Here is a 7,796-nt window from a genome sequence, read left to right on the forward strand (position 1 = left end):
GGTGGCTCCTGCTGCCCTTTCCCGGAGGCCGAAGAGGAGGGGTCTGCAGGCGCTCAGCTGGGGGGCTGTGGCCCCTGCTCACCTGCCGTAGCTCCTTCCAGGCCACGTGCCGCCGGGCTGGGTCCTGGGCAAACACTGCAGAGCTTGTGAGTCGGGGCCTTGTCGGGCCTGGAGACCAGCAGCTCCTGCCTCTCTCCCACCTCCCCTTCCCCTCAGCAGGCAGGCACTCCGCCTTCCACACCGCAGGGAATCAGGGCCTTTGGGCTTGCTTCTCTCTCCCCCGTGGGCCACGGCGCTTCAGCGCGCGTCTCGAGTCCGAGCCCCCGGACCTGGGGCCACCTGAGAGACCCAGCGGGGCGTACTCCCTGGGGGTGGGGGATGGTGTCCCGGTTCTAGGTGGAGAGTTCCTGGCAGCACAGACGTCCCTGTGGCCCTGGGCTTTAATCTCCGTTTACAGGGCCACGAAGACAGGGACCTAAGCCATGTCAGTCCGTAGAAGAATCACAGCGGACAGATCGACAGGTCTCTGAGCCATAGTCTGCACGGACCGGAGAGGGAGGTGCTGAGTCATAGAAAAGCCCAGAACATCCACCTGTGTTACTCAGACCAGTTGTGCGGCCTTGGTGCCGTGTCTGCGGGCGTCAGTGTCTCCTCCTGTGCCGGGGCAGGGTGCCCCTTCAGAGCCTCCCTCGGGAGACGTGCCAGCAGCCGGCTCAGGGTCAGGCCCGCACAGTGTCTCCTTCAGCCCCTGCGCCTGCGCGCGGCCCGTGGAGGGTGTTCAGACCCCTGTGCACGTTGTGCAGGAGCACCCCGTGGCCCTCCTGGGCTGAGAGCCTTCTGAGGTGCTGGCTGTTGGTGGAGGAGGGAGCTGGGGCAGGAGGCCAGCCCATCCAGGAACATTCTTCCTGGCGTTTCCTCTCCAGAGTGGGCAGTTTTGAGTGGCTCAGCTGCCAGATGACAATCCTGTGTGCTCTCCCTAATTGGTGTTCAGGGGAGATTGATTTTTGCCTGTGTCACTGCTGCTGGAGCCCCGATGCCTCTCTCCTTAGGGACTACGTACCTCCAGATGAATTTTGTTTTAAGCCACCGCAGCATCCATCCTCCACTTTTCTAGAAGGACGCGTTTAGGAGAGATGAAGGTAGGTACCTTCTGCCAATTGATCTTGGAGGCTGTCTGTCCCTTGAAAGGGTCCCAGGAGAGAAGCTGACGGTGGACGAGCAGATGGCCAGCAGGAGGAAGTGAGTCTGTGGCCAGTCTTCCTGGATCTGGCAAGTGGTCATCTTCTAGATTCCTGGGGAAAGGAGCCTGCAGGAAAGTCGGAGCCCCTGAGCAGATGTACGATACCCTGCCAGAGGGGGAGCCAGGGCAAGCGCAGGGGCGGATGTCAGGTGCAGAGGGCACCAGGAGGGGACTGAGGAGGGGAAGGGTACAGGAAACTCCAGCTCTCTGCACGGTCGCCCTGGCTGGCTCGCGGTGGATGGACCTCGGCGGGGAGGGGTGTGCAACTGCAGACCATTGGAGCTGGGAGCAGGTTCCCAGCCTGTCACTGGGTAGGGGACTGAGGCCCAGATGAGGTGGCAGTCCTGTCCAAGGACCTGAGCTGGTGCCCATGTCTGAAAGCCCCTAGCCTGTGTCTTGGGCTCTGGGCTGGCCATGCCGGCTGGGGTCATCTCTGAGGCTGGGCTGCATACATGGCCTCAGGAGGTGTCTCTCACACCGTTCCTTGAAATCTGGTAGTTTCCCTGAGCTCCCCAAGGATTCTGCAGTATGTCTGTATCTGAGTCACTGTAGCTCTTTTTTTGGCAGCCTGATTATTTAGACCTGACAGGTGGGCACAACTGTCTCATTAAATGCAGATATATTTGTGTGGCTTGGAAAAAAAAAATGGAACATTCCATTAGTCTAAAACAAGAATACCGGTCATTCCTTTTATTCGTAAACTCAGTGTATTAGAATTTGCTGTCATTAAATGTATGAAGTGGAAACGAAGCCTCTCTTGTCCCTTGTTGCTGTGATCTGCTCAGGTGCTGGGCGCTGTGGTGCGTCCCCGGCGGGTGTGTGTGCAGACCCTCCTGTTGCCGGGGCAGGGACAGGCTCTGCAGACGCTCCAAGGCTCAAGGGCCCCTTGCCCAGAGCCCTGCAGCAGGGCTGGGCTCTAGGCGACATCCCCCTGGTCGTGTCACAAAGAAGGAATGCAGGGGGTTGGGTTGGAAAGTGGAGGACAGGTGTGCTTTTCTCTCTTCTGAGGTGGAATTCAGGTCACACATTTTAAAGTTAATTCAGTGCATTTCCTGCCTTCACATTCTTGGGCGACCATCACCACTACGTAGTTGCAGAACATTTCCGTCACCCTGGCGCGGCTCTTGGGTGTGCTGTTTCCTATGGGACGTAGCCTATGAGCAGGGGCGGGCACGAAGGGAGGAAGTGACCGGGGAGCACCTGGGGCACAGCTTGCCCGGTGGAGGGGACGGCGAGTGGGGCGGAGCTGCTCTGGGGACTCAGAGGACTCACCGGGAGGCTAGGAGCTGGGCACCGAGCAGGGGGAGGGGGCACTGGAGGCGGGGTGGGCGGGCCTGCTGCAGGCACTCAGTAGGTGCTGCATCCTCCCCGCTGCCCCCCTGGGTCCCGTCATAGCTCCTTGTTTATCTCAGTCCCGTTACCTGCGTTTATCCCGTTTAAGCGAGGCAAGAAGGCGCGACGTGCGTTTCGTTTGTGTCCTTCTGCTCCTGCAGGCTGGCTGGTGGTTCCACATCTCGACCTCTTCCTCCCATGTGTTTCCTCATGGATAAAAATCTTAAAAAGAGCATCAAACAGTATTTATGATTTCCTTGATAAGATTGCAGTTCTACTTTTCTTGAGGGCGTTGCCTCAAGAAACAAAAGATACGACCTATCTGGAGAAGGTCCAGTGAAAGAGACCTAAACTTCGTAAAGCAGGGCTGAGGCGGCGGGGTGAGAAGGCGGCAGGGCTTCTCCGGGGACAGTGCTGACAGTGGGGCCCCTGTGCCCCGGCAGGCCAAGGCTGCGTTGTTTACAACGCACGGACTCCTTCACCAAACTCAGACCAGGGCCAGGAGGGGTTTCTCCAAGATGGAATGGGAAATGCTGCTCTTACCGAGCACAGGGCATCTTGGGGGGGCGGGGGACAGCACGAGGTGGCACACGCCAGAAACCTGAGCCAATTTTAAGGAAACTTTAGATCACAAGTGGCTGAGCAGGCTGCAGAAGCAAGTGAGAAGTGGCAACGGGACACAGCAGGGTGCAGTGAGGACTCCCAGGGCCCCTCCCAGCCGCCCTCTGCCCCGAGTGTGGGCCCAGGGGTGCCGAGCTGGAGATGCGGGACTTTTGGGAACTTTTAAATGTCAGCAAGTATTCAAACTGAAAAAGAGAAGAGGAAGGAGTTGGAGGAGAAAGAAACTGTGGTATAAACAGGACCAGCCTAGAGGCTGAACATGGTCCAAGGCCCTCTGACTTCCAAACTCTGGTTTGCGTGAGCCTCCCATCAGGTCTTTCGGGGGAAGGCGGGCTGTCGGTAAGTTGAGGAGCTGCAGTTCAGGGCCGGGTGGACTCTTCTAAAAGCCGTCTGTCGCCCCGTTGTAACCTTAAGTTTGTCATCCGTAAAACAGGCCGCCAGCAGCTGCTGCTTCACGTCCACCAGGAGCCTTCTAACGTTGATTAAAAGGCGCAGTTAGATAGAGGAGACCCTCGGCGAGTTGACAGATCTTCCTGTGGCCGTCCGTGCCTGTCAGCAGTGCCGCCCGGGGTCCCCTGCAGCCTGCAGCCGTCTGCTATTTTTAGCTCTTTTGGAACTCCGTTAAACCATACTCACCTCCCCGGGCCACTGTGTGTTTAATTCTGTAAACGGCATCACAAATCACTGTGGTGATTTGTCTCATTTCTCAGAGCAAATCAAAGCACGTTCCACCGTGTCTTGCTGATCATCCGTCCCGCCTGGAAGCAGGCGCAGGGCAGGGCGGCGGCTTTCTTCTCGGGAAACAAGTCAGGAAGAGGGTGGTGTGTGGGGAAGGGCCTCATGGGATGGACGCGGGATTGCTCTGATAGTGACTTTCCTCTCTTAACTCAAGGTGTGTGTTCCGTGTCTCTGTTAAGCCAGCTCGTGGCAGACTCATTTACTTCACTTGACTTTAATTCTCCAGCCGCTGTGCAAGGCGGTGTCTGGGTGAGGAGGTGGCTGTCTGTGGAGGGGAGCTGGCACGCTGTCCTCCGGAGGCCCCCGAGGGAGCCCGCTCTGACCCTGGCTCAGGTTGAGGCCAGGCGCCTTCTCCTGGCAAGGCCATCCTCTGTCTGGCCTGAGTCACTGACATTGGAATTCAAGCTCCTTTTCTTGTGACGGGTCTTCGGTAAAGAACAAGGAGCAAGACAGGAGTAAAGACACAGACCTGCTGGAGCATGGACTTGAGGACACGGGGAGGGGGAAGGGTGAGCTAGGACGAAGGGAGAGAGAGGCATGGACATATACGCACTACCAAACGCAAGGTAGATAGCTAGTGGGAAGCAGCCGCATAGCACAGGGAGATCAGCTCGGTGCTTTGTGACCGCCTGGAGGGGTGGGATAGGGAGGGTGGGAGGGAGGGAGACGCAAGAGGGAGGGGATGTGGGAACATATGTATATGTATAACTGATTCACTTGGTTGTGAAGCAGAAACTGGCACACCATTGTAAAGCGATTATACCCCGATAAAGATGTAAAGAAAGAAGGAGCGAGCTCCCTTCCTGCCTCCGTCGTGGTCTCAGGTGCTCTGTGGAGTTCTCTGCTCATCCTCTTAGCTCTGCAGCTGCTTAGCTCCTCCGTCCCCGCAGCGCGGCCCTGCTGCCGGCTCCGCATCCTGCTTCTCCCTGGGCCAGGGCTCTGATTCTGGCCGCTCCCTGCGGTGATTCTCTCGGGGGCCGTGTCTCACAACACGATTCTCTTCCTGCCGGGCTGGTGCTGGGTCTCCCCGCACCGCTGTGCTGACGGCTGAGCTGACCGCTGGGTCCTGTGAGGTCCTTGCAGGTACTGTCCTCTCATCCGTGTCATCGGGGACCTCGTCTCCCGAGAGTGAGAACTTTCTCCTCCCGAGTAGCAGCGAGGTGACCGTGCCTCGTACCTGACACGGAAGCCGGGGGCAGGTTTCCCGGGCGGCCCAGTCACGTCCTTGAAGACTGGCTCCTGAAACCCAGGGTCGGGTCAAGGGGCCTGCGCTACGTGTGCCTGTGCCTCCGCAGTGTCCCTCCATCTGTAGAACGGCCGCCAGGCACCGGGCAATCTCTCGTGACTCTGGCAGTGCCGAGGCATCCAAGCCGTGCTTTTCTAGCGTGTCCCTGAACTTGGTGCAACTGGTCGTTGCCTCACGATTAGGTTCAGGTCAGAGCTCGTGCTCCTCTTGGCAAATCAGCTCAGGGGCACGTGATGCCACCTCACCTCAACGTGTGGGTGATGTTGAGTTTGACTGTTGGTTGAGGTGGGTGGGCCACATTTCCCTGTTTCACAGCACCTACTCCCCTGAGGCGAGCTAGCAGTCTTGGGAGTCACGCTTTGGGACCCTGGAGTATGCTGCTTCCAGCCTTTCATCCAGTGATTTTCTATCCATTCTATTCATAACATTCTTCACGTTTTTAAATCATTCTTTTACTGTGGTGAGGTATATATAACATAAAAGTTGCCATCGTAACCATTTTAAGTGTACAATTCAGTGACACTGAGATTATTCACAGTACTATACAACCGTCACCACCATACGTTTGAAGAACTTTTTCATCTTTCTAAACAGAAACTCTGTCCCCATGAAACAACTGCTCCCCAGTCCCTCCCCCAGCCCCTGGCAGCTCCCACTCCACGTCCTGTGTCTATGAATCTCACTGCTCGAGGGGCCTCACGTGAATGGAATCACACAGGATCTGTCCTTTTGTGACTGGCTCGCTTCATGTGGCATCATGTCCTCAAGGTTCATCCATGTGGTAGCAGGTGTCAGAATTGTCTCCCTTTTAAAGGCAGAATCATATTCCATTGCATGTGTAGACCACAGTTTGTTTCTTCATCCACCTGTCACAGGCACCTGGTCGCTTCCACCTTTCGGCTATTGTGAATAATGCTGCTGTGAACGTGGGTGTGCAGATCTCTCTTCCCGACTCTGCTTTCAGTTCTTTTGGTATATACCCAGAAGTGGAATTGCTGGATCATATGGGAATTCTATTTTTAGTATTTTGAGCATGGAACTGCCATGCTGTTTTCTATAGCAGCTGTAGCATTTTCCGTTCTTACCAGCAACGTATAAGGGTTCCAGTTTCTCTGCTTCCTCACCAACATGTATTCTTTGCCGTTTCTGTTTTGTTTTGTTCTTTTGTAGCCATCCTAGTAGGTGTGAAGTGTTATCTCGTCGTGGTTTTGAGTTGCATTTCTCTGATACCTAATGATGTTGAGCATCTTTTAATATACTTCTTGGGCATTTATATTATTTTCTTTGGAGGAATATCTCTTTAGATGCTTTTGCCCATTTTTAAATTGGGTTTTTTAAATTGTTATTGGGTTGTAGGAGTTCTTTATATATTCTAGATACAAGTTCCTAATCGGGTATATGATTTGCAAACATTTTTTTGTTTTTTGTTTGACAGCTCCTTGATAATGTCCTTTGATACAGAAAGTTTTTAATTTCAATAAAGTTCAACTTATCATTTTTTCTTTTGTTGCTCATGCCTTTAGTGTTACATCTAAATCTGTTTCCACTTAAAAGGTCATGAAGTGTTACCCCTGTGTTTTCTTCTAAAAATTTTATGGTCTTGATCCTTGGTCCATTTTGAGTTAGTTTTTTATATGGTGTGAGGTAGGGGTCCAACTTCATCCTTTTGCAGGTGGACATCCAGCTGGCCCAGCACCATCTGTTGAAGGGACCATTCTTTCTCCATTGGATGGTCTTTGCACCTTTGTCCAACATCAATGGCCACACGTATATGGCTTTATTTCTGGACTGTCAGTTCTCTTCCGTTGGCCTACCATCTATCCTTATGCCACTCCCACACTCTTTTGATTGCAGTAGCTTTGTAGGAAGTTCTGAAATTGCAAAGTGTGAGTCTTTTTATGTTGTTCTTCTTTTTCAAGATTGTTTTGGCTATTCAGTCCCCACTGCAATTCCATGTGAATTGAAGGATTGATTTTCCATTAACAGGAAATAAAAGATGTTAGAATTTGGGTAGGGATAGCATTGAATCTGAAGATTGCTTTGGGTGGTTTATTAGTTTCCTAACGCTGCCGTAACAAAGTACCACAAACTGGGATGGCTTAAAAAACAAATAAAGGAGTTCTCAGGGCCATGCTGTGTCTGAAAGAACTCAGGAGGAATCTGTCCCATGCCTTTCTCTTGCCTTCTGGTGTTTGCTGGAAATCCTTAATGTTCCGTGGCTTGCAGCTGCATAACTCCAATCCCTGTCTCTCTCTTCACATGACAGTCTTCCCTCTGTGTCTCTATCTCTATGCCCATATTTCTCTCTTCTTGTAAGGATACCAGTCATACTGGATTTAGGTCCCACCCTGATCCATTGTGACTTCATCATAACTAATTACATCTTTCCAAGTAAGGCTGCATTCTAAAGTTTTGGTGGATGTGAATTTTAGGAGGATACTATTAAATTGTTAGTATTGATATCTTTTTCTTTTTTCTTGATTTTTTTGATGTGGACCATTCTTTTAAAGTCTTTATTAAATTTGTTACAACACTGCCTCTGTTCCATGTTTTGCTTTTTCAGCTGCGAGGCATACGGGATCCCAGCTCCCCGACCAGGGATTGAACCCCCCCACCCCC

This window comes from Lipotes vexillifer, unplaced genomic scaffold (assembly GCF_000442215.2).
Source record: "Lipotes vexillifer unplaced genomic scaffold, Lipotes_vexillifer_v1.1 scaffold1115, whole genome shotgun sequence".
Lineage (NCBI taxonomy): Eukaryota > Metazoa > Chordata > Mammalia > Artiodactyla > Lipotidae > Lipotes > Lipotes vexillifer.